This window comes from Sminthopsis crassicaudata, chromosome 1 (genome assembly GCF_048593235.1).
Source record: "Sminthopsis crassicaudata isolate SCR6 chromosome 1, ASM4859323v1, whole genome shotgun sequence".
In the NCBI taxonomy this organism is placed as follows: Eukaryota; Metazoa; Chordata; class Mammalia; order Dasyuromorphia; family Dasyuridae; genus Sminthopsis; species Sminthopsis crassicaudata.
Window position 1 is genome coordinate 218,416,621 of NC_133617.1, and position 23,810 is coordinate 218,440,430.

The following is a 23,810-nucleotide window of genomic DNA, read 5'->3' on the forward strand; positions in this document are numbered from 1 at the left end:
TCAAAAAGTTATCAAACTGTGCATCCAGCAGTGCTACCCCTGGGCTTATATCCCAAAGAGATTTTAAAGGAGGGAAAGAGACCTGTATGTGCAAGAATGTTTGTGGCAGCCCTCTTTGTAGTGGCCAGAAACAGGAAAAGGAATGGATGCCCATCGATTGGAGAATGGTTGGGTAATTTATGATATATGAATGTTATGTAATATTATTGTTCTGTAAGAAATGAGCAGCAGGATGATTTCAGAAAGGCCTGGAGAGACTTACATGAACTGATGCTGAGTGAAATGAGCAGGACTAGGAGATATGATGATCAATTCTGATGGATATGGCCATTTTCAACAATGAGATGTTCAATAATAAATAGAACCAGTTACACCCAGTGAAAGAACTCTGGGAGATGACTATGAACCACTACATAGAATTCCCAATCCCTCTATTTTTGTCCACCTATATTTTTTATTTCCTTCACAGGTTAATTGTACACTATTTCAAAGTCTGATTCTTTTTGTACAGCAAAATAACTGTATGAACATGTATACATATATTGTATTTAACATATACTTTAACATATATAACATGTATTGGTCAACCTGCCACCTGGGGGAGAGGGTAGGGAGAAGGGGAAAAATTGTAACAAAAGGTTTTGCAATTGTCAATGCTGTAAAATTACCCATGTGTACATCTTGTAAATAAAAGCTATATAAAAAAGAAATATGCATAGTTAAACAAAAAAAATCAGCAATGCAAAAATGTATATCTCATTCTGCATGTTAAGTCCATTACCTTCCTGGCAGGAAGTGAGTACCATTCTTAATTATCAGTCTTCTAGAATAGTGTTTAGTCATTGTATTGATTGGCATTATGTCTTTCAAAACTATTTGTTTTTGCAATGCCGTTAATACATAAATTATTCTCCTTGTTCTGTTCACTTTATTCTGCATTAATTCATATAAGTCTTCCCAGGTTATTCTGAAATTACTCATTTATCAATTAGGGAATAGCTTTTACTCTCATATATTTGAATTGCTTTCTTGTCTTGGAAATGAGACCTTTATTAGAGAAACTTTCTGCAATTTTTTTCAGTAAGCTATTTTTCTCTTAATCTTAGCTGCATTCAATCTGTAGTTTAAACTAAAGTGTTTTTTTTTAATTGATGAAAATCTACCTTCTCTCCCTCTTACTTCTGCCCTTCCTCCCACTTCCACCATGTTTTAAAAAAGAAAAATTCAAAACCCTTGCACAGATATCTCATGATCTGAGTCTATCATTTCTCTATTAGGTGGTGGGTAACGTTTCATTATGAGTGTTCTGAAAAAAATGATTGATCATCATTGGGTTGATCAGAGATTCCTGTCCCTTTTATAAGAACAGCAATGTTGTTTTAAGAACAACTTTGAATTGACTAAGTATTTTGACTTTTATAAATATACAAAAAAATTACAAAGGACCTATAAAGGAAAGTACTGTCTATACCCAGAGAAAGAACTGATAAACAGATGTATAGAATTATTTTCTATATGTGTATGTGTATATACAAACATAAATATACATATTTGTATTTATGGTACAATCAGAACAGGGGAAGGAAGGAAAAAGAAAGTTATACAATAACAATGTAACTAAAAGGAACAGCAAGTTATACAGATTTTCTTTTTTTATTAATTTTATAATTATAACATTTTTTTACAGTACATATGCATAGGTAATTTTTTACAACATTATCCTTTGTACTCCCTTCTGTTCCGAGTTTTTCCCCTCCTTCCCTCCACCCCCTCCCCCAGATGGCAGGCATTCCCATACATATTAAATATCTTATAGTATATCCTAGGTACTGTATATATGTGCAGAACCGAATTTTGTTGTTATTGTTGTTGTTGTTGCAAAGGAAGAATTGGATTCGGAAGGTAAAAATAGCCTGGGGAGAAATACAAAAGTGCAAACAGTTTACACTCATTTCCCAGTGTTCCTTCTCTGGGGGTAAATGATTCTGTCCATCATTGATCAATTGGAATTGGATTAGCTCTATGTTGAAAATATCCACTTTCATCAGAATACATCATCATATAGTATTGTTGTTTAAGTGTATAATGATCTCCTAATTCTGCTCGTTTCACTCAGCATCAGTTGATGTAAGTCTCTCCAAAACTCTCTGTATTCATCCTATTAGTCATTTCTTACAGAACAATATTATTCCATAATATTCATATATCATAATTTACCCAACCATTCTCCAATTGATGGACATCCATTCATTTTCCAGTTTCTAGCCACTACAAAAAGGGCTGCCACAAACATTTTGGCACATACAGGTCCCTTTCATTTCTTTAGTGTTTCCTTGGGATATAAACCCAGTAGTAGCACTGCTGGGTCAAAGGGTATGCACATTTTGATAACTTTTGTGCATAATTCCAGATTGCTCTCCAGAATGGCAGGATTCTTTTTTTTTATTTATTTAGAATTTTTTTCCCACAGTATATATGCATGAGTAATTTTTTTTATAATATTATCTCTTGTATTCATTTTTCCAAATTATCCCCCCATCTCTCCACACCCTCCCCCGATGACAGGCAATCCCATACATTTTACATATGTTACAATATAACCCAGATACAATATATGTGTGTAAATACCATTTTCTTATTGCACATTAAGTATTAGATTCCGAAGGTATAAGTAACCTGGTACATAGACAGTAGTGCTAACAATTTACATTCATTCCCCAGTGTTCCTTCTCTGGGTGTAGTTATTTCTGTCCATCATTGATCAATTGGAAGTGAGTTGGATCTTCTTTATGTTGAAGATATCCACTTCCATCAGAATACATCTTCATACAACATTGAAGTGTACAGAGATCTTCTGGTTCTATTCATTTCACTCAGCATCAGTTGATGTAAGTCTCTCCAAGCCTCTCTGTACAGAATGATTGGATTCTTTCACAACTCCACCAACAATGCATCAGTGTTCCAGTTTTCCCATATCCCCTCCAACATTCATCGTTATTTGTTCCTGTCATCTTAGCCAATCTAACAGGTGTGTAGTGGTATCTCAGAGTTGTCTTAATTTGCATTTCTCTGATCAGTAGTGATTTGGAACACTCTTTCATATAAGCGGAAATAGTTTTAATTTCATCATCTGAAAATTGTCTATTCATATCCTTTGACCATTTATCAATTGGAGAATGGCTTGATTTCTTATAGAGTCAATTCTCTATACATTTTGGAGATGAGGCCTTTATCAGAACCTTTAACTGTAAAAAAGTTTTCCCAATTTGTTACTTCCCTTCTAATCTTGTTGCATTAATTTTGTTTGTACAAAAGCTTTTTAATTTGGTGTAATAAAAATTTTCTATTTTGTGATTAATAATGATCTCTAGTTCTCCTTTGGCCACATACAGAAAGATTTTCATGTGCAAATCATCTTTTTTTTTTCTATTCTATGGAAATGCCTATTTTATTTCTTAAGTTCAGAATAAGATAAAATTTTAATAAAAAAAGTGATGAGAGAGTAGTATATTTAGCCCTAGGACTCTAGATTTGATGAAATCTGCCTCTCCTTACTAGTCTCTTTTGTCTTTCCCTCACCCAGAACTCAATAGCAATTTATCATTTTTTTTCTTTCCAATTAAATCCTTCTTTACTCATTTGTCCACTGTTTGTTTTGCTAAGGATAAATCCCTTCCTTAATCAACCCTGTTTATCATTACCTACTCTCTTTTCCCATTTGTTTCCCTTTCAAGTGAAATACAATTCTATATTCAACTCTGTATGTGGTCTTCCCAACTTTTACTGGTTCAATTGAAAGTGAGGTACAAATGATATGTTTTCTCCTTTCCCTTGTGTTCCTTCCTTCTTTTTTGTCTATTCTTCTATTTGCATATCATGACATGATTTCCCTCATTTTTCCTCTTCATGCCCCCTCTCTATTAGTTCCTTTTACTCTTTTCTTCTTTTAAGATCATCAAGCCATAATAGCAACCCTCCCCCACCAATCTTTGTCTCATTAGATTTTCTCTACATCCCCTGATAATGATGAGGCTCTTAAAAGAGATATATTATTTCTCCATATTAGCACATAAACAGTTCATCCCCATTTTGTCCATTGTGAGTGCAAGTTCATGTTCCTCTTACCTCTGTCTTTTTATTTCAATTTTTCTATGCAGTTTTGGTCTTTTCACCAAGAATACATGGAAATATATTTCATTGGCATTGTATTTTCTACTGCAGATTAATCATGCTCAACTTTTCTGCCTAAGTAATTCCCATTAATTAGTTTATATCTTTTGCATTCTGAAATATTTTATAAGCTTTCCTTTCCTTTTAGGTTATAGCTACTAAAAATCTGTGTCACTCTAGCTATGACTCTTTGATACTTATTATCTTTATGACAGTTTGCAGCATTTTTCTTTTGACTGGTAAGTTCTAGATTTTGATTATAATGTTTCTGGAAGATTTTATTTTGGTGTTTCATTCAGGAGGTGATCGCTAGTTCTTTTTATTTTCACTTTGTTTTCTAGTTCCAAGAGATCTGGAAGGCTTTCTTTTAAGATTTTTAAAATACAATATGCAGAGGGTCATAGAATTCAGATAGTCCACAGAAACTCTTACATTTTTTCCTCTTCAATCTGATGAAAGGGTCAACTATTTTTTATATGAGATATCTTATGCATTCTTCCATTTTTTTCCCAATCTCTCTCTTTTTTTTTGTCTCAAATAGTTACTAAGTCCCTTGGTCTCTTGTAATTTTCAATAGTTCTTCATAAGTTTCAGTAAGTTATTTGGGTAAAATTTTGTAGTACTTCTTTTGCTGAGTTAATTCTTTTTTCTACTTCTTTTTTCCACAGATCTTATTTCTTTTCCAATTATTTTCTCTATTACTCATTTAAATTATAAAGTCATATTTAAGCTCTTAAAAAAAAAAAAAAAAACTTTGCTTTATCTCTTCCAAGAGTTTTAGTTGAATTTTTCCCCAAGTTGTGATTTCTTTGAAACTTTGAATATTCTGGATTTGTAGCCTGAACGACCCTCTCTTTATGATAGGATTTTTTTTTTTTGGTTACTCACTTTTCTAGCCTTACATAATGACTGCGGACTTCCTGCTTTAGAGCCAGAGCCAGATTCAGAGTCACACAGCTGCTGTAGTTTTGGTTTTCGGTTGTTTTTTTTTTTTTTTTTTTTTTTTTCCTGTACTTCTTCTTTAGCACATAGCTTAAGACATAATGTCTATTATTTATCCAGGATGTATTCTCTAAATCAGGTCTTTTTCTTCATCAATTTAATAAGCATTTATCAAGCACTTATGAGGTTCTTAATGCTAAGCATATACTAAGCTTTCAGGATAGAAACAGGTAAAACCCAGTTCCTGTCCTCCAGGAGTTTACACTCTATAATGTACGGAAACAGCTTGCAAATAAATATAAAAGCAAACTATATACAGAATAAATAGAAAATAATGGAGAGAATGGAATTGAGATATTAGGAAGGTTTTTTATAGAGAGTAGAATTGTAGCTGGTACATAGAGGAAGCCAGAGAATTCAGTAACCAGAGTGGAGGAGAATAAGCATTCCTGGAATTCGGGAACACTTGGAGTGAATGCTCAGAGCCAAGAAACAATGTCTGGTTCATGAAATAGTCAGAAGGTCAGTGTCCCTGGATCCAAGAACATGGCTTGAGGAATAAAGTTTAAGATGGCTGGAAAGATAGGAGGGGGCTAGATTTTGAAGAGCTTTGAATGCCAAAGTATTTTGTATTTGATCTTATAGGCAACAGGAAACCATTGGGATTTGGGGGGGGAAAGAGGAGGTGATCAGACCTGCACTTTAGGAAAATTACTTTAATGGCTGAAAGGCAAATGGGGTTGGAGTAGGGAGAGAATTGAGGTAGGCAAATCCATCAACAAGAGGCTATTATTGCAGTAATCAAGTCATGAGGTGATAAGAGTCTGTACTAGAATGGTGGCAGTATTACAGGAGAGAAGGGGGCATTTTCAAGAGATATGTTTCAGCAGTGAAATCAGTCATCCTTGGCAACAGATTGCATAGAGAGGGCAAGAGATAGTGAGGAATCCAGGATGACTCTTAGGTTGCAAGCCTAAGGGACTGGGAGGATAGTGTTGCTCTCTACAATAATAGGGAAGGTAGGAGAGGGGTAGAATTTAGGGGGAAAGATGAGTTCTGTTTTAGACATATTGAGTTTAAGATGTCTACTGGGCATTCAGTTTGAGATATCTGAAAGGAAATTGGAGATGTGAGAGATAGATTCAGTAGAGAGATTGGGGCAGGAAAGGTTGATTTGAGAATCTTTAGCAAATCATTAGCATCAGGACAGCTGATGAGATCACCAAAAAAAGTACAGAATAGGGCCATGGACAGAATCCTGAAGGACATCTATGTTAGAAGGCATGATCTAGTGGAAGAACTAACAAAGAAGACAGAAATGGAGTGGTCAGACAAGAAAGAAGAAAACCAGGAGAGTGGTCTCCTGAAAATCCAGTAAGAGTACCAAGGAAAGAAAGCTGCAATCGCCTGCGTCAAAGGTCAAGGAAAATGAGGAGGGAGAAAAGGCATTGGATTTGGCAACTAAGAAAGCACTTGTAACTTTAGAATTCTGGTGGCTGGATAAGGTCAGATGCAAGACTATCTGTCATAGCCATCCTTTTCAAGGTATTTAGCTACAAAGAGAAGAAAACAAAAAGGATGATGCTTCTCTGGATCTGTGGTCCAACTCTGGATAGTGGGCAAGATTGCTTCTAGTTGGTAGTTTCCTGTTTCCTGAAAGAAAGTCAACATTCTCTGTGCTACATCTGGGACACCTTTATGGGACAATCAACAAAATTTTAACTAAAAACAAAAACAAAAGAAGATATGTATGGTGATCATGAATAGGCTGAGGAACCAGAGAAACACAGAGAAAATATAATCAGAGATTTGTATAATCTGAAATGTAGTGAAGGAAAGAAATAACGAGTGGAAAACCTGTGGGATCCACTGACATCCATATGGTGTCAAGAGATCTAGGAGTCTGGATATAACATCTCTGAAGGATTTATGGGAGGACATAGATAAGAATCACCCCAAGATGGGGACTGCAATCTCTGGATTGAATTTAGGAAGAAATACAAGTTCTGTTTTGGACATATTAAGTTTAAGAGGTCTATTGGACATTCAATTTGAAATATGTGAAAGGAAGTTGGAGATGTGAGAAGTGGAGCTGGAATTCTATAGACAGATTGGGGTAGGAAAGGTAGATTTGATAATCATTAGCACAGAATAATAGTTATATTTGGGGTAGCTGATGAGAGACATTATTTTGATAGATGATACATATCTTTCAAACCATGAAATTTTTTTCCTTCTCCATCTCTTCCTTTGACATCTATTCCAGAGTACCAGTTAGTTTCTATTCTTCTAATTTATAGGGACTAAGATTATGTAGTGGAAAGTGTGAACCAAGTTCAGAAACAAGTTTATATTTCTATTTTTAAAAAAAAATCTTCTCATCAAATGATCCTTTGTAAAAGTTAATGTTCATTGATACTGAGATACTAATCACTGGGTTAATGAATTAAAAAGTACCTGTAACAAAACCTAGGCAGTCTGTCTTTTCTGTGAAAACCTTCTGTGTTCCAGAAGAAAGTGAAATGGTCTGAGATAGAATAACTATATTTTATTTGCTAGGATTTTAATATTTTTGTTTCATTATTCATTAATGGTGTTTTCATGTAATTTTCTTTGTTAGTTAGAAGTAGCAAGGTGGTGCAGTATTTAGAGCAGAGAAAGGGAATCAGGAAGACATGAGTTCAAATGTGAACTCAGATATTTGCTAACTGTATAACCCCAAATCAAAAAATACATAAAATAAAATCAGTTTGCCTCAGTTTTCTCAACTGTAAAATAGGGATAATAACACCACCTGTATTATTCTAGGGTTGTCATAAAGATAAAATGGTATAATATTTCAAAAGTATTTAGCATAGTGCTTGGCACATAATGAGCAGGATATAAATGCCAGCTGTTATCATTTACTATATTTTTGCTAGGTTTGTTGTCACAATATGACTCCAAGCTCCCTTCCTAGTTTAATTTAATTCTGTCCTTTTTATTCATATTTGAGAAAAGTGAGGATTGTTGTTCCTCCAGAATCTGCCATAGTATAGGTCCTCATGCTAACTCTGTTTCCTGGAGTATGATTACTACACATTTCTATAAATTGAAATTCTACTCTTCTTTCAAGATCTTTCAAGATCAGGTGTCACCTCTTTCTGAAGTTTCTCTGAGTCCCTATTTGAAAATGATCTCTACTTTCACAAATGTATTACATTAGTGTATCTAGACTTCTAACTTACTTTTATCACATTCTACTTTAAATTATTCTTATATGTTCATCTGCCTGATTTCTCACATATCCCAACATGATTATAAGATTCTTGAAGACAGGAACTGTCTTTATATACCTATCATCATACTTATGTAAAATTTAATCAAAAGGACAGTTTATATAGCACAAGTATTATTTCTTGGAAGAGTTAGAAGAATTCACAATTAAATTTGTTAACTATCAAACTTATTTGTGTTTTCAAAACAATTTTTAGCACTTAAATTTTTGCTTTCTATTTAACTTCTGTCCTGATATTAAAATATTTTCTTTGTTCCTTATTGTATTCCCCTCTTCTTTCTCTTGTTTCTTTAAGTATAGGCTAATCTTAATGTAACATGGACTACTTTGGCTCCCCACTGAAGACCAGATATATTACATTTTATTCCACCCTTCTTAAGTAGCTTTAGTAGGGGTTGGAATATATCTAGAGATTGAGACCAAATTAAGAGAAATTTGCAATGATGTAATGTTTATATTATGAGATTTTGCAAATGAGTCCAGTTCTCAATATTGATTTTCCTGTAAGGATGAGATGTGTCACCTTTCTATGTAATGATTGACAGTTGGATTAAATTTTTACAAAGGATTATTTACTTTAATAATAACAAATTATACAAATTTACTCTACAACAGATAGGGCTTAATTTCCCTTATATCCCCTTATGTTCCTTTCTGGGAAAGGACTGGGATTAAATTTGTAGTTTACCTCCATTCCTATAGAGCAATCTCAAATTCTAAATTTAAAACCCAGACTTCTGCCAAGTTCCAGATGCCCTGACTTCTCTGGGCTTTTTTGTTAGGCTGATTAGCTGCAACATACCATCAAAATCTTGCCTTCAAGGTAATAATAGCCCAAAATTCCAGGTCCATTCCATCACAAGTGGTAGCTGAAACTAAGAACAAAAAAACAAATGAAGCACATCCATTTTTAGAACCACGGTAAAACAGTTAATGGGGAAGGAAAATATCCCCCTTCCAGTTCAGTTCACCACCCATTTTTTGGGTAAATAATATGTGGCCCTCAAATTCTAGATTCAGCAAAAAAAGAGAGAAATTCTTCCAGTCTGGAAATCCTAAAATTTATCCTGACTACACAGCCATTGGAAGGAGATTATTCCCACCCATGGGGGAGGAAAGGCAAAGAGGCATGATACCTCCATGTTAGGAACTGATCTAAACTGTGCTCAAGTCTTCATGACATTCCTTTCCCCTTTTCTTATTGATATAAGCATTCCGCATCACTAATTTGCTTCTGTTTATTTGGAGCATCCTACAGAAAATAATAGATATAGCATTCTTATTTTAATGTAACCTGTTGGTGTTTTTTACTATTTTTTTTTTCTCCAAGGTACTACTTAATAATTCTTTTGACCTATGACATTTGCACTTATCACTATTATCTAGTGTTAGTTTTATTGTTATATATAAATTTAAATTTGTTGTTCAGTCATTTTTTTAGTCATATCTAATTTTTTGTGATGCCAACTGGGGTTTTCTTTGCCATTTCCTTCTCCAGCTCATTTTATAAATGAGGAAACCCAGGTACACAAGGTTAAATGACTTGTCCAGCATCACAGAGCTAGTAAGTGTCTGAGTTAGATTTGAACTTACCAAGATAAATCTTCCTAATTCCAGACCTGGCCCTAAATCCACTATGAATACATGATCTTAAAAGATCAAGATCAATTTTTATAAAAGTTCTTATTTCTGGGCATATAATATATGTGGAGGTTAAAGACAGAAAGGCAGATCCCATATACTCCAAAATTATCTTAGCACTTTTTGTGGCAACAAAGAATTGGGGGGAAAATAGGTACATTTTAAATGACTACATGAATTGTGGCATAGGCTTGTAATAGAATATTACTGTTCCATAAGATTCAAGTTGATTATGAAGTAATAGGATAGAATATTTTTTTCTTTTTCTTTTCTTTTTTTAAATGCTTTTAATTTTCAAAACAAATGCATGGATAAATTTTCATCATTGACTCATTGCATAGCCTAATGTTTCAGATTTTCCCCTTCTTTTCCCCACCTCCTCCCCTAAATAGGAGGAGGATAGGATAGGATAGAATCTTTTTTTTTAATTTTTAAAGCTTTTTATTTTCAAAACATATGCATGGATAATTTGACAACATTGACCCTTGTATAGCCTTGTGTTCCAAATTTTCCACTCTTTCCTCCTACCTCCTCCTCTAGATAGCAAGCAATCCAATATATGTTACATGTTAAAATATATGTTAACTCCAATATGTGTAAACATATTTTTATACTTCTCTTGCTGCACAAGAGAAATCAGATCAAAAAAAGAAAGTAAATGAGTAAGAAAACAAAATGCAAACAAACAATAACAAAGAGTAAGAATGTTATGTTGTGATCCACACTTGGTTCCCACAATCCTCTCTCTGGGGTGTAGATGACTCTCTTCATCACAAGATCATTGGAACTGCCATCAGTTATCTCATTGTTGGAAAGAGTCACGTCCATCAGAATTGTTCGTTGTAGTCTTGTTGTTGCTGTGTACAATGATCTCCTGGTTCTGTTCATTTCACTCAGCATCAGTTGATGTAAGTCTCTCCAGACCTCTCTAAAATCATCCTGCTGGTCATTTCTTACCGAACAATAATATTCCATAGCATTCCTCTACCATAATTTATTCAGCCATTCGCCAATTGATGAGTATCCCCTCCGTTTCCAATGTCTTGCCACTACAAAAAGAGCTGCTACAATTTTGCACATGTGGGTCCCCTTCCCTCCTCTAAGATCTCTTTGGGATATAAGCCCAGTAGAAACACTTCTGGGTCAAAGAATATACACAGTTTGATAGCCCTTTGGGCATAGTTCCAAACTACTCTCCAGAATGGTTAGATCAGCTCACAACTCCACCAACAATGTATTAATGTCCCAATTTTCCCACATCCCCTCCAACATTCATCATTGTTCTTTCCTGTCATCTTAGCCAATCTGATAGGTGTATGAGGTACCTAAGTTGTTTTAATTAACATTTCTCTGATCAATAATGATTTGGAGCACTTTTTCATATGACTAGAAATGGTTTCAATTTCTTCATCTGAAAATTGTGTATTCATATCCTTTGACCATTTATCAGTTGTAGAATGGCTTGAATTCTTTTTTAATTAATTAATTTGTTTACAAAGCATATGCATGGGTAATTTTTCCAACATTGACCTTTGCAAAATGTTTTGTTCCAAATTTTCCCCTCCTTCACTCCACCCCCTCCCCTAGCTGGCAAGTAGTCCAATATATGTTAAATATATTGAAATACATGTTAAATCCAATATATGTATACACATTTATATAGTTATCTTGTTGCACAAGAAAAATCAAATAAAGAAGAAAGGAAAAGAAAAACTGAGAAAGAAAACAAAATACAAGCAAATAATAGTAGAGTTAGAATGCTATGTTGTGTTTCCACGGTTCTCTCTCTGGATGTAGATGGTTCTCTTCATCACTGCACAATTGGAACTGGCCTCAATCAACTCATTGTTGAAGAGAGCTACATCCATCAGAACTGATTGTCATATAGTCTTGTTGTTGCCATGTATAATGATCTCCTGGTCCTGCTCATTCAACTTAGAATCAGTAAATGTAAATCTTTCCAGGGACTGGCTTGAATTCTTAAAAATTGAGCCTCTATATGTTTTAGAAATGAGGCCTTCATCAGAATCCTTGAATGTAAAAATGTTTTCTCAATTTATTGCTTCCCTTCTAATCTTGTCTGCATCAATTTTTTGAGAGGTGAACTATCCTATGTTCTAGTAATTTGCTTATAATATAATTCTTAATGTCTAAATCATGAACCCATTTTGACATCTTGGTATATGGTGTTAGGTGTATGTCAATGCCTAATTCCTGCCATACTAGTTTCCAATTTTCCCGGCAGTTTTTTGTCAAATAAAGAGTTTTTATACCAAAAGCTTTGGTTTTAGCATTTGTCAAATACTAGATTACTATAGTTATTGACTATTTTGTCCTGTGAACCTAAACTATTCCACTGATCGACTAGTCTATTTCTTAACCAGTATCAAATGGTTTTAATGGCTGCTACTTTTTAGTTTTAGATATGGTACAGCTAAACCACCTTGATTTGCATTTTTTTCATAAATTCCTTTGAAATTCTTGGCCTTTTGTTCTTCTAGATGAACTTTGTTATTTTTTCTAACTCTGTAAAATAATTTACTAGGAGTTTAATTGGTATGGCATTGAATAAATAAATTTAGTTAGTATTGTCATTTTTATGTTTGCTCAGCCTACCAACTATGAGCAGTTGACATTCTTCCAACTGTTAAGATCTGACTTTATTTGTGTGGAAAGTGTTTTGTAGTTGTATTCATATAATTCCTGACTTTGCCTTGACAGGTAGACTCCCAAATATTTTGTATTATCAGCAGTTATTTTAAGTGGAATTTCTTCTTGTATCTCTTGCAGTTAGACTTTGGTGGTAATATATTAAAATGCTAATGATTTAGATGGATTTTTTTGTGTCCTATTCACAGGGTTCTTAAGTCCCTCAAAGTCTGTTGTATTTTTTTCTTTTAATGTTCATTATTCTTTAAATCATTCTCTGGATTCTGCTTCCTTTCCTCTGCATCACTTCATGTACATTTTCCCAAGTTTCTATGAAACTGTTACTTCTGAATTTCCTGTGGTACAAGAAATTATATTTATAAACCATAACTTGTTCAGCCATTCTTCAATTGATCAGCACTCCTTTAGTTTCCAATTCTTTTGTATATCAAAAAAAAATGCTCCTAGAAGTATTCTTGTACATATGGATACTTTTCTTCTTTCTTTGACCTCTTTTGAGGATGTGCTTAAAAGCAGTATCTATCATAGGTCAAAAAATATGCCCATTTTAAAGATTTTTTTGACATGGTTTCAAATTGCTTTCTAGATTGGGCAGTCCAGTTTATTAAGTCTACCAACATGCATTTTCTGTGAGATAGCACAGTACTTTTAATAGAAACAAGTACTTGGGGATTTTGGAAATAACTGAGGCCATGTTCCCTCAACTTTGATTTTTGAAATTAGGAATGCTTGAAATTTTTCTACTCTATTAAAGGTTCATTCTTTCTCCTCTCCTCACTCCCATGACATTAAATTCACTTTTTTCCAGATAAGTTATTCTTGGTTGTAAATCTGTATTTTGCCTTTACAGATAACATGGCAAATTCCTTCTCCCCTCTCTGCCCCCAACTTTATAATGTAACTGCCAAATCATATGTAGGGAGGGAAGAGAAAGAGGATCTCTTTGGGATATAAGCCTAATAGAAACACTGCTGGGTCAAAGGGTATGCACAGTTCTATAGCCCTTTGGGCATAGTTCCAAATTGCTCTCCAGAATAGAGGAATCAGTTCACAACTCCACCAACTATGTATTAGTGTTCTAATTTTCCCACATTCCCTCTGATATTCGTCATTGTTTTTTAATAGGATAGAATCTTGCTCTAACTACTGTCCCTACCCACTGACCTCCACCATCACTCATTCTGTATACAGAATCCTCAGTTATGGAAGAAAAATGATCTGGTACAAAAGACCAAATTTGCTGAGCATACTGAGAGATATGATGGCATGGCAGCCTACATGAAGTCTTTCCCCAAGCAAGGAGATGCATTATCTAGTAGGGAAAGGAATCTTTGTATTTCTTGTAAAAATGCTGTAGGAACCTGAAGGTCATCTTGGAGAGTTGTTTCAAGTATTGAGCAAAAGAGGGAAGATAAGTGGAAAAAAAAAAAAAAAAAAACAGCAGATGGTCCAAGAATATAGAAAGAAATTTGAGGCCAAAGTAGGAGATCTTTGCAATGATGTAATGTGTCTTTTGGAAAAGTTCCTGATTCCTAATGCTTGACAAGCAGAAAGCAAAGTTTTCCATTTGAAAATGAAAGGATGTTACTATCATTATTTTCCTGAATTTGCTGCTGTTGATGACTAGAAAGAAATATTGACTCAATTACAAGAAGCATATCAAAAAGCATTTGAAATTAGAAAAAAAAGAAGCAATTAACATATTCTACAAGATTGCATCTGGACCTGAACTACTCTGTGTTCCATTATGAGATCTAGAACTCTCAGAGAAAACTTGCTCTTTTGGAAACACTTCAGATAAAGCCCTTGCTAAACTTGGTACATTAAGGTAAGAATCATATAAAATTTAAAAGTGCAATTACTGGGAGACCACTAGACACCTTGGACAAGGGATATCAAAAGAAATAAAGCTGAAGAAGAAGAATTGGAAAATTAGCCATCCTTCCAACTTTTTTGTTTCATTCTAAAATTTATACTATTTATCATCCATGCTATTGGACAAAGAGTTTTGTTTACAACTTACGATAAGTTTATGTAACTTTTCTTTGGATTTCTGTATTTTCCAACAGGGCTTAGGTTTAATATTTGAAGAGTAGACTCATTTAACATTCAAGGAATTATCTGTTGTCATTCGAGGTTTATTAGTATAGAATAAATGATTTTTTTCTATAAATTTTCATATATATGCTGGCAAGTACTGAGAGCTTTATGCAAATCTTAGTGAACTTGCAAGCTCATATTCTCATGTAATGAACCAAATATAGTTGGATGACTTAGAGCATTATCTAAAATTAGTAATCCTTTAAAGTTGATATTATTGTTTTTGCAATAATATTCAATTAAATTGGGCTAAAATCATTTGATAATCAATCTTCAAAAACAACTTTACTCAACCATGCTTTTTTTTTTTTTTTTAACCTGACTACCAAAGAACAGAATGGTTTTAGCCTTTCAGAGTTCAAGGACTTCAAGATTGATAAACAATAATTGATTTTAATTTAAAATCCCTTTTCCTATCATATCCCAATGAAAGGCATTACTTAAACACTTTAAATTTCTGGTTATCTTTGTTTTTTCTTAGAAAAGTAACTTCTGGAAAATATTTCCAGAATAAGCCTGTTTCATTTAACTTTTTTAAAAAATGTTGACCAGTGTATCCACCTTCTTTGATAATTTTCTTCAAAACATTAGGATACTTAACTAGTACATTCTCATCTTCATTGGCTGCCTCAGCTAATTCTTATATTATATAATTGATCTTAGTTTTTAATGCAATCCATTTAATTTTTATTTTCCCTCTACCATAAATAAACTTAGAACTTTTACCTGACTAATTGTTTTGCTAATTGGGATTCCTTTTTTATTTCAGTTTTAATCCCTTCAGCTAAAAGACACCTGCATTTCTATCAATACAATATTTTTATTTCCTTGTTTTTGTTGTTGGCAAGCCACAAAAAACACATGCAATTTTGTCTTTTTCTTTTATTTCACCAGTGGGGTTTTTTTTAAGTATCATTCCATACCATATTATTTACTATTTACAAGGCATATTGACATCTCAATCTATTTTATAGTTATTATGACCACATTTATAATGTTCAGTTACATAAAATTTTTGTTTTAATGTAATAAAAAGTCTCGGGAGAGGGAGCCATTGGTAGTGTTTCCACCTCAAGTATTCTTCCTTTTGTCCATTTTGTTAAGTGCTCTTTGAAAAAAATTAGCACAACAGTTGGTAATTTGGCATGCAGCATCATACATATTTGCATGTGATAATAGGCAAGTACAGATTGCCGATGGGCAGCTTATTAAAATCCTCAAATAGCTCATACTTGTCACAATTTTGGCTTACATTAAATAAGACCATTTTATAATTTGCACTAAATAGTGCTTTGCATTATTTGAACTTACCTTGTGTCCTAGCTGTACAGTATAAATGTCACAATGTCTATATACATACGTGTGTAGATAGATAGATAGATAGATAGATAGATAGATAGATAGATAGATGTATATAATGTCAGACATAGTAGTTATGCTGTTTGGTTTTATTAAACTTTTATTTTTACTCTTTTACAATTTTTTTAAGTGATAGCTTTCCTAAATATATTCCTAGAAGGAAAGGAATATATTTAGAAATAAAAGTGATATAAAAAGATGAAAATAAAAAATTTTTAAGATTTTACATATTATACATAATCCACACAAGGGAGTATTTCCCTTGCATGGTCTTTATGGGACTCTCAAGGTTTTCATACCAGCTTCTACTTTTACAGAGAAGTTGAGTCTCCCAGAGAAAGCATGGCACTTAAAAAGGTTTGAGAGATATAATTTCTGGTAATTTAATTATTTTATTAATAATTCTACCATTTTAATAACAGAGTGGTCATTTGGCCTTATCTGTCTTAGAGCAAAGATCTTCACAGGGCAGGCTCACAGTTTACATTCATCTTGTAGAGTAAGTGTTCCTTGAAGATGACAATTAATTCTGATTAACAATTAATGAAAGAATGAATATTGCAATGAAGGGGTAGACCTGAACTTTGATTATGTCATTTTCTTAAATTACTCCTAGTCTTTGGCAATCTATTCAAAGGATTTATCCTCCCCAAACCTGAGTGGAGCACAATGGCTGCCCCACCTTTTTGGAATCTAAATGGAAGAGAATTTTAGCTCAACCTTCAGAGACAGAGAAAAGTGAGAAAAAAAAATCTGAATCTCCCCCAAATCACTAGTTATTAATAATCATTTCTCTCACAGGGCTCAAGAACTGTGGTAACTTTCTCTAATGGTATTGCCTTGAAGCCCCATTTCTGAGTGTGTGTTCCCCAATATCAAGCAAGTGACCAGCGTTCCAGTATTACTCAGTCAATCAACATCTGATTGCTTGGTTGGATGTTGTCCTTCGTTTTCAAAATGACATCACTATGTTAGAGTTGAGTTGCAGTGTGTCCGACTGTGGCTGATCAGATCACTATGAGCTCAGAATGCTCTGTCCCAGGTCGGACACAAATAGACCCCATGAACACCTGGGGTGGACTCTCTAACTTTGCACATCTTGCATTTCTTCTGAGCTAATTCAACTCTGCTTTGCTCACACTGCCGGGCACCTTCTCTGATGAGAATGCTTTGGATCAGGTCTTTTAACTTGGCAGTACGCTTTCCAGGGACATCCACAATGATAATGAGATTGACACACTCATTGCCAGAGCGAGCCCAGCATTAGACGGACCACCAAACTGAAGATCTAAGAGCCACTGAGCTGACCTCATTGTTGTACACCTGGGAAACCTGGACAGTATAACAGCTCCATGCCAGGAAACTGAATCACTTCCATTTGAATTTTCTCAGGAAGACTCTGAAGATCACCTAGCAGGATAAGATACCAGACTCTGAGGTCATTTCTCAAACTAAGCTGCCACACATTTAACTTTACTGCAGAGAACACAATTTTGTTGGGCTGGCCACATTGTTTGAATGCCAAATGTGTATGTACTTGCCAAAAAAGATTATTTTATGAAGAACTTACATATGTTAAGGGCTCACAGGGTGATCAGAAAAAGAAATACAAAGACACTTTCAAGGTCTCTCTTAAGAATTTTAGAACTTTAAATATTCCATGCATGTGTTTTTTGTTTTGTTTTGTTTTTCACTGAGGTAATTGGGGTTAAGTGACTTACCCAGGGTCACACAGCTTGGAAGTTGTGTGACCTAACTTCAGGGCTTGGTGCTCTATCCACTGGGCCATCTAGCTGCCCCATGTGCATAGGTTTTGAAAATAAAAAGCTTAAAAAAAAAAACCCTTTAAACCTGATTTCATGGGAGATACTGCTACAGGACTGCCCAGCATGTTGTGCCCTCATCAAAGAATCAAGATCTGTTAGCTTTTACAAAGGATTATTTAATGTGAAACCATAATAAAACAAGTTACAGGACATTCCGTCCTACCCATCCCAAGATCTGGGGGGACACACTGTTCTCTATATTTCAAGTTCTTAAATCGTAATTAATGAACACCCATAGGGTCTCATAACTGAATATGGGGCACAGGGAGAAGTCACAAAATTATGATTATTATTGATTTGTATACCTACTTAATAAGCCTATATATCTGGGAACATGTAAAAATTTCTTAGGTGGAAAGGGGACACAAGTGGAAAAAGTTTAAAGCCCTCGTCTATATTACCTCAATCCCCAGGGAGAGTGGGCTCAAACGTACAGCATTTTCTACAAAGCATTGGCCTTCACCAAGTTTACTTTCAAATGTGGGCATAGGTTAGTCCAAATCTCAGCTCACACTGGACTGTCAAGCAGGTCACTCTTCAGGGACTCTTGCTACTTCAACTGTGTTCATTTATCTGCAAAATCTGGCACAGAATCTAGCTCCCAAACTTGGGTTGTTTGCTATTCCAATCTTTTGAAACTCATAGTCAGAACTGCCAGGGCCCACAGCAGGGCAATGTGCTCATGGCTTCTCCATGTATATGTTCTGTATTGGAGACAATATAAGCCGCACACCTCCCTCATTGCCCTTAGGCAAGCTTAAGGAAGTTTAAAGCTTCAGTTTCTACAGTTTAATTTTTTAAAAAAATCTCTTAATGCTTTCTGGTTTGAATTTAAGATTATCAAATACTGTTATATCTTCCGATTTTCTTAAACTCATTGTACATGATAAATTTTTATGGTCTTTTAATTTATTTTTTTTGCATTAAATATACTGCCTAAAACATGTTAGTTTCTGTTTTTAATTCATTTTATATCCCTTTATCTTTCTATAAGAATTTTAACTGATTTTATTTGTTATAACTATGAAATCTGAACAGCCAATAGTTGATAAAATTATTAAATACCCACTATGTGCCCTGCAATGTGTTAAGTGTTAGGAATACAAATACAAATTAAAAAACAAACAAACAAACAGTCCCTGCCCTCCGCAAGACTACAATTGAAACAACACACAAAAAGAGAGTAAAAAACCAGAGGGGTGGAAAAAGAAGGGCTGGTGAAGAAGCCAGTCAAAAGTCTCAAAAGAGTGCAGCCCAAAGAAAAGAAAACTGTCTGGTCTATGCTCTCTCCTCAAAGAATATTTGCAGCTCAAAGAGTTCCAAGGAGTAGTACCAAGGCTGAGGAGATCTTACAGAATGATGAGGCTATCTGAGTAATGAGCTTTCTGGGGCATGGTAGAGTCAGAGAAGTCAGACAAGTTCCAAAGTAATGTAACTTGGTGAAAAATTAAATATCTTCTATAGTTCTTTAATAAATGGATTATTAACAATTCAAGCAAAGTCACGTGTTCATTTCTAATGCAAAACAATGGAATAATAGTAAATAAAAACCCTATAATTTTGCTTTTACATTTTAAGTGCTATTACATTCCTATAACCTAATTTCTCATTTCTTTCTCTTTTATTCTCTATTTCCATTACCCTCCTTTCTGCCCCCAAAATGCTACTGGCCAAAGATAAAACCTTTGAATTAGGATTACTATAATCTCCTCCTCATTCATACTCTGTCTCTTGACTTTTTTTTTTTAAACCATAATACCTTTTTTTTTTTTCTGTTTTCCTTATTTGGGATTTTATAGTTTTATACATATAATGTTATATGTATTTAGCTTAGAGTTTCTGTATGGAGTGTTAAATTCATCACGGAAAAATATTCTGTAAATACTATATATTTCTCCTAGTATCTAAGTACCTCCCCAATCATAAAACTTTTCTTTAACCATAAACTTAAATGTTGCAAGAAGATGAACTTATTTCCCTTCGTATGATTTCACTTGTCCTTAGAAGGGCAAGTTTAGAAATTCTTGGAAGTTGTAGAAAATCTAAAAATTATGGTGCATATAAGGGTTTCTAAGATTTTCATAACATCATAGATTTAAAACTGGAAGAGACTTTAGAGACCATTTAGTCCAATACTCTCATTATATAGATGAAGATATTAAGGCTCATAAAGATTATGTGACTTGCCCAATTGTTAAACAGACATTTTATGTCAGAGGCAGAATTTGAATTCAGTCTGAGTTGCAGTCTGGTACCTCAAGCACTACTCAATACCACCACTTATCTTACTATCATGGTTTTAGGGAAAGGGAAAAAAAAACCATTAATAAACTGCTGGATCCTTTATTAATCTTTTTCAATGACCATTTCAGCTTCATTTTGTCAATTTGCTTTAATTTATAGCATCTTCCTATTGCCTTTATACCAAATCACACAGCCTAATCTTTACTAATTGTCATCTATTCCAACATTTCTTTAATTCTTTTTTTTTTTTAATTTCCCCTTCAGCTTGGCTCCCCTACTCCAATCAAATTAAATTACTTATCATATTTTTTATGAAACCTTACATATCCCATGCATACCATTCCCACCCATTTAGAATTTTTCTCTACTAATCTATGTTCATCATTTACCTTGGCATGAAATGCCTTGCAGTAGAATTATATTAATCATTCTCTATGGGGACTGAATCAATGACCCTGACCTAATTATCACTGTTTTCTAACCAAATAGAGTAGAGTCATACACAAATGCATTCTAAATGTTTATTAACTAGGAGGAAGTATGTGCCCCATAAAGAGTATTGCATTTGGAATATGAACCTGGTTAGACACAATTTCTCTGGACTTTAATTTCTTCCTCTGTAAAACTGAAGGCAGGAACTCGGAAATACTGAAGAATTTTGATCAACTCAGCAACCAGCTATGACTCCAGAAGACCAATGATGAAGTATATTACCTATTTCCTAATAGAATAATAATAGATTTATGACACAAATACATTTTAAGACATGACTAATATGGGAATTTATTTTGCGTAACTGCTTATTTGTGCAAAGGATTTCATTTTTATTTTTTTCAATGGAGACTGAGTGAGATGAAGAGAGGATAATGACAGGGCTGCTAAAAAAAAAAAGAAAAGAAAAAGAAAAAAGGGCTCAAGGAAGCATTTTTAAATTGCATGGAAGAGAACTATGGGAAGATCAAAGGGAAACACAGATAATCAAGACAGCTTTTACACATTTAATTTTTTTTTTAATACCTAAAAGGAAAAGCAACCTATCTAGAACTAGGATTCATAGTTTCATGTATAATCCCCCTTTCCTAATATACTTTGTATATACAAACGTTCATTTTATTTGGTATTAATAATTTTTTTAATGAGAAAAGTATCACCTCTAAGCTTCCAACTCCAAAACTATTATCTTCTAAAACTATTAACTGAAAGATGTTATTGAAAATAATAGCTTGTCTGTCATCACGAAACTCGTATTATGATTTGTGATCATTCAGATTCCCAATATGAGGATATATTTTCTAGTTTTTTTGAATGGTCTTTTAAGGAAGAAAATTTAGCTTGAGTTTCTGAGGGAATAATATGAGTGATATTTTCAAAATTTCATTTCCTAGCATGCGTGTTTTTCTCAAGTTTTCTCTTCCTAAGACAAATATCATACCACTTTACATTTGGGTAGCATTTCTTTTAAAGAAAGTTTCCTACATATGAAGTAATTTTCTTGGTTTTGGTTCAAGCAAATCTTATTGAGTAATGCATTTATGTATGAAAAACAAAGAAAGCAAAAAAGAATATATTTAGTTTTTTATTTAATTGATTTTTAAGATACCAAGAGAGATATAAACTTTCATACCCAGTACAACTTTAAGGGAAATACTTATTGGCATTTAAAAATTAAAATAAGTTTAAATAAATCTAACAGTCAATATGGGATGACATTATTTACCTAAATAGAGTACTTTAGTTCCTGTTTTCAAAGCAGTGAATAACTCCCAGAAATTATAACATAGAGTTATACACATACTGTTTAAATATTGGTTGAGAATGATTGCCTGAGAACTTTCTTTGGATATTTTCCTTCTTGGGAATGAAACTATGATTATGAATAGGGCCACTTTCTGGGCTCCAATGCAAATGGAGTTGTTAGGATAGACAGTGACAAACCATCTGCACACATCACTTCGTCTTTTTAAAGTATGTGTTATACTAGATTTAGGTAGTCATACAGATGCCTTGGACACCTAGAATGGTAGCTATTGCTTGGGCAATACACCCACATGCCCACAACAGCCTGAAATGATGTTGATATTGAGACCACAGAGGAAAAAATGTACTTCCCTTCAGTCTGTGGTCCATGCTGGCTTCATGGAGCCTTAGGCTTGTTTGATTTTGTTTTTGTTTGGCTTTATTGCTTTAGCTACTTGGCACTTTCAGTGCATGGTTTGTGGTTTGGCAGGGACTTTTTTATAGTCTTTGTTAACATTTGGTTTGGCACTATGTTTGCATATGGGCAATGGTAAGACAGGATACTTCTTGAAATTAGGGTAAGTAGGGGAAATCTTAGGAGATTTTTTTTAAATCAAGATACATTAAATTCTATAAAATTATATTTGTTTTAATATATTATAAAATCCTAAGTTATGGAATCTCAATTAGGTATCATAAAGTCACTGAGAATAATATAATTATCAAAAAAGCAAATGCTGTGCGAGGCTGCATTTACAAAAGCATAGTATCTAGAAGAAAATAGATATTTGGCACTGTTCATGCTAATACTAAAGAATTGTGTTTGGTGCTGGGCATCACATTTTAAAAGACACAAAATGGAAAATTATCTAGGAGAGTGACCAGGATGGTGAGGATACTTAAAATTATTTTTTAAAGTAATGGTAAAAATGGATTGGTTGGTTTATTCAACCTATTAAATAGCTGGATTTGAGAAAACTAGAGTCAGTTAGGAAGCTATTATTATTGTATAAATAAGAGATTTTGCAGAGAGAATATAAAGGGATGTTACAAGAGATATCATGGAGATAAACTCCCTATGTGGCAACTGATAGGATACATAAAATTTTAAAATCGTGATGACTTTGGCTGCTAGGATCAACAGAAATAGAAAAGTTATTTTATTGGTAGACTTTGGGGGAAAAGATGAAGTCTTTTAGACATGTTATTGAAATTTCAGCTCTCTAGGTATCAGTCATAAATTAGTTCAACTAAATTAAACAACTTTTTCAGGATATTTCTATTGGTTTAGTTGATATGTTCCATTCTTACTGAAGTTTCTGAATTATACTGGCATATTTTTGCTCATATCCAGTCCAAACTTTTGGGGTGTAGACTCCTGTTATCCTGATTACAGTCTTGTTATGAATGCCTCATGGAGGCTGTTGTAAAAAAAAATTCCTCATCAACAGCTCACATTTTTCACTTACACATTAAGGTATAGAAAACATAAGAATTCATTCTGTCCATCTGTTGTTTGTTCACTTAGAACAATTTATTCTAAAAAACAAAACAACAAACTAGTATATTTGTTATATCTATGTTTGTTCTTTTAGGGGGAAAAACCCTTCACTTCAGGCATTTTCCATATCTTATTTGTTATGTTGGTTGTTCAGTAATATCCAGATTTTTGTGACCTCTTGGACCATAGCACCACCAGGTCCTTCTATCCTATCATCTCTCAAAGTCAGTTTGAGCTCATCTTTGTTGATTATATGATATTATTTTCCTATCTCATCCTCTGCCATTCCCTTCTTCTTTGGCTTTCACGTCAGAATCTTTGCCAATGAGTCCTATTTTCTTAT

At 33.8% G+C, this 23,810-nt stretch overlaps 1 pseudogene; it reads left to right on the forward strand.

Moving 5' to 3' along the window:
* The first annotated feature begins 6,358 nt into the window (after positions 1-6,358).
* LOC141549594 (14-3-3 protein zeta/delta pseudogene) lies at positions 6,359-14,636 on the forward strand (annotated as a pseudogene).
* Positions 14,637-23,810: the final 9,174 nt, after the last annotated feature.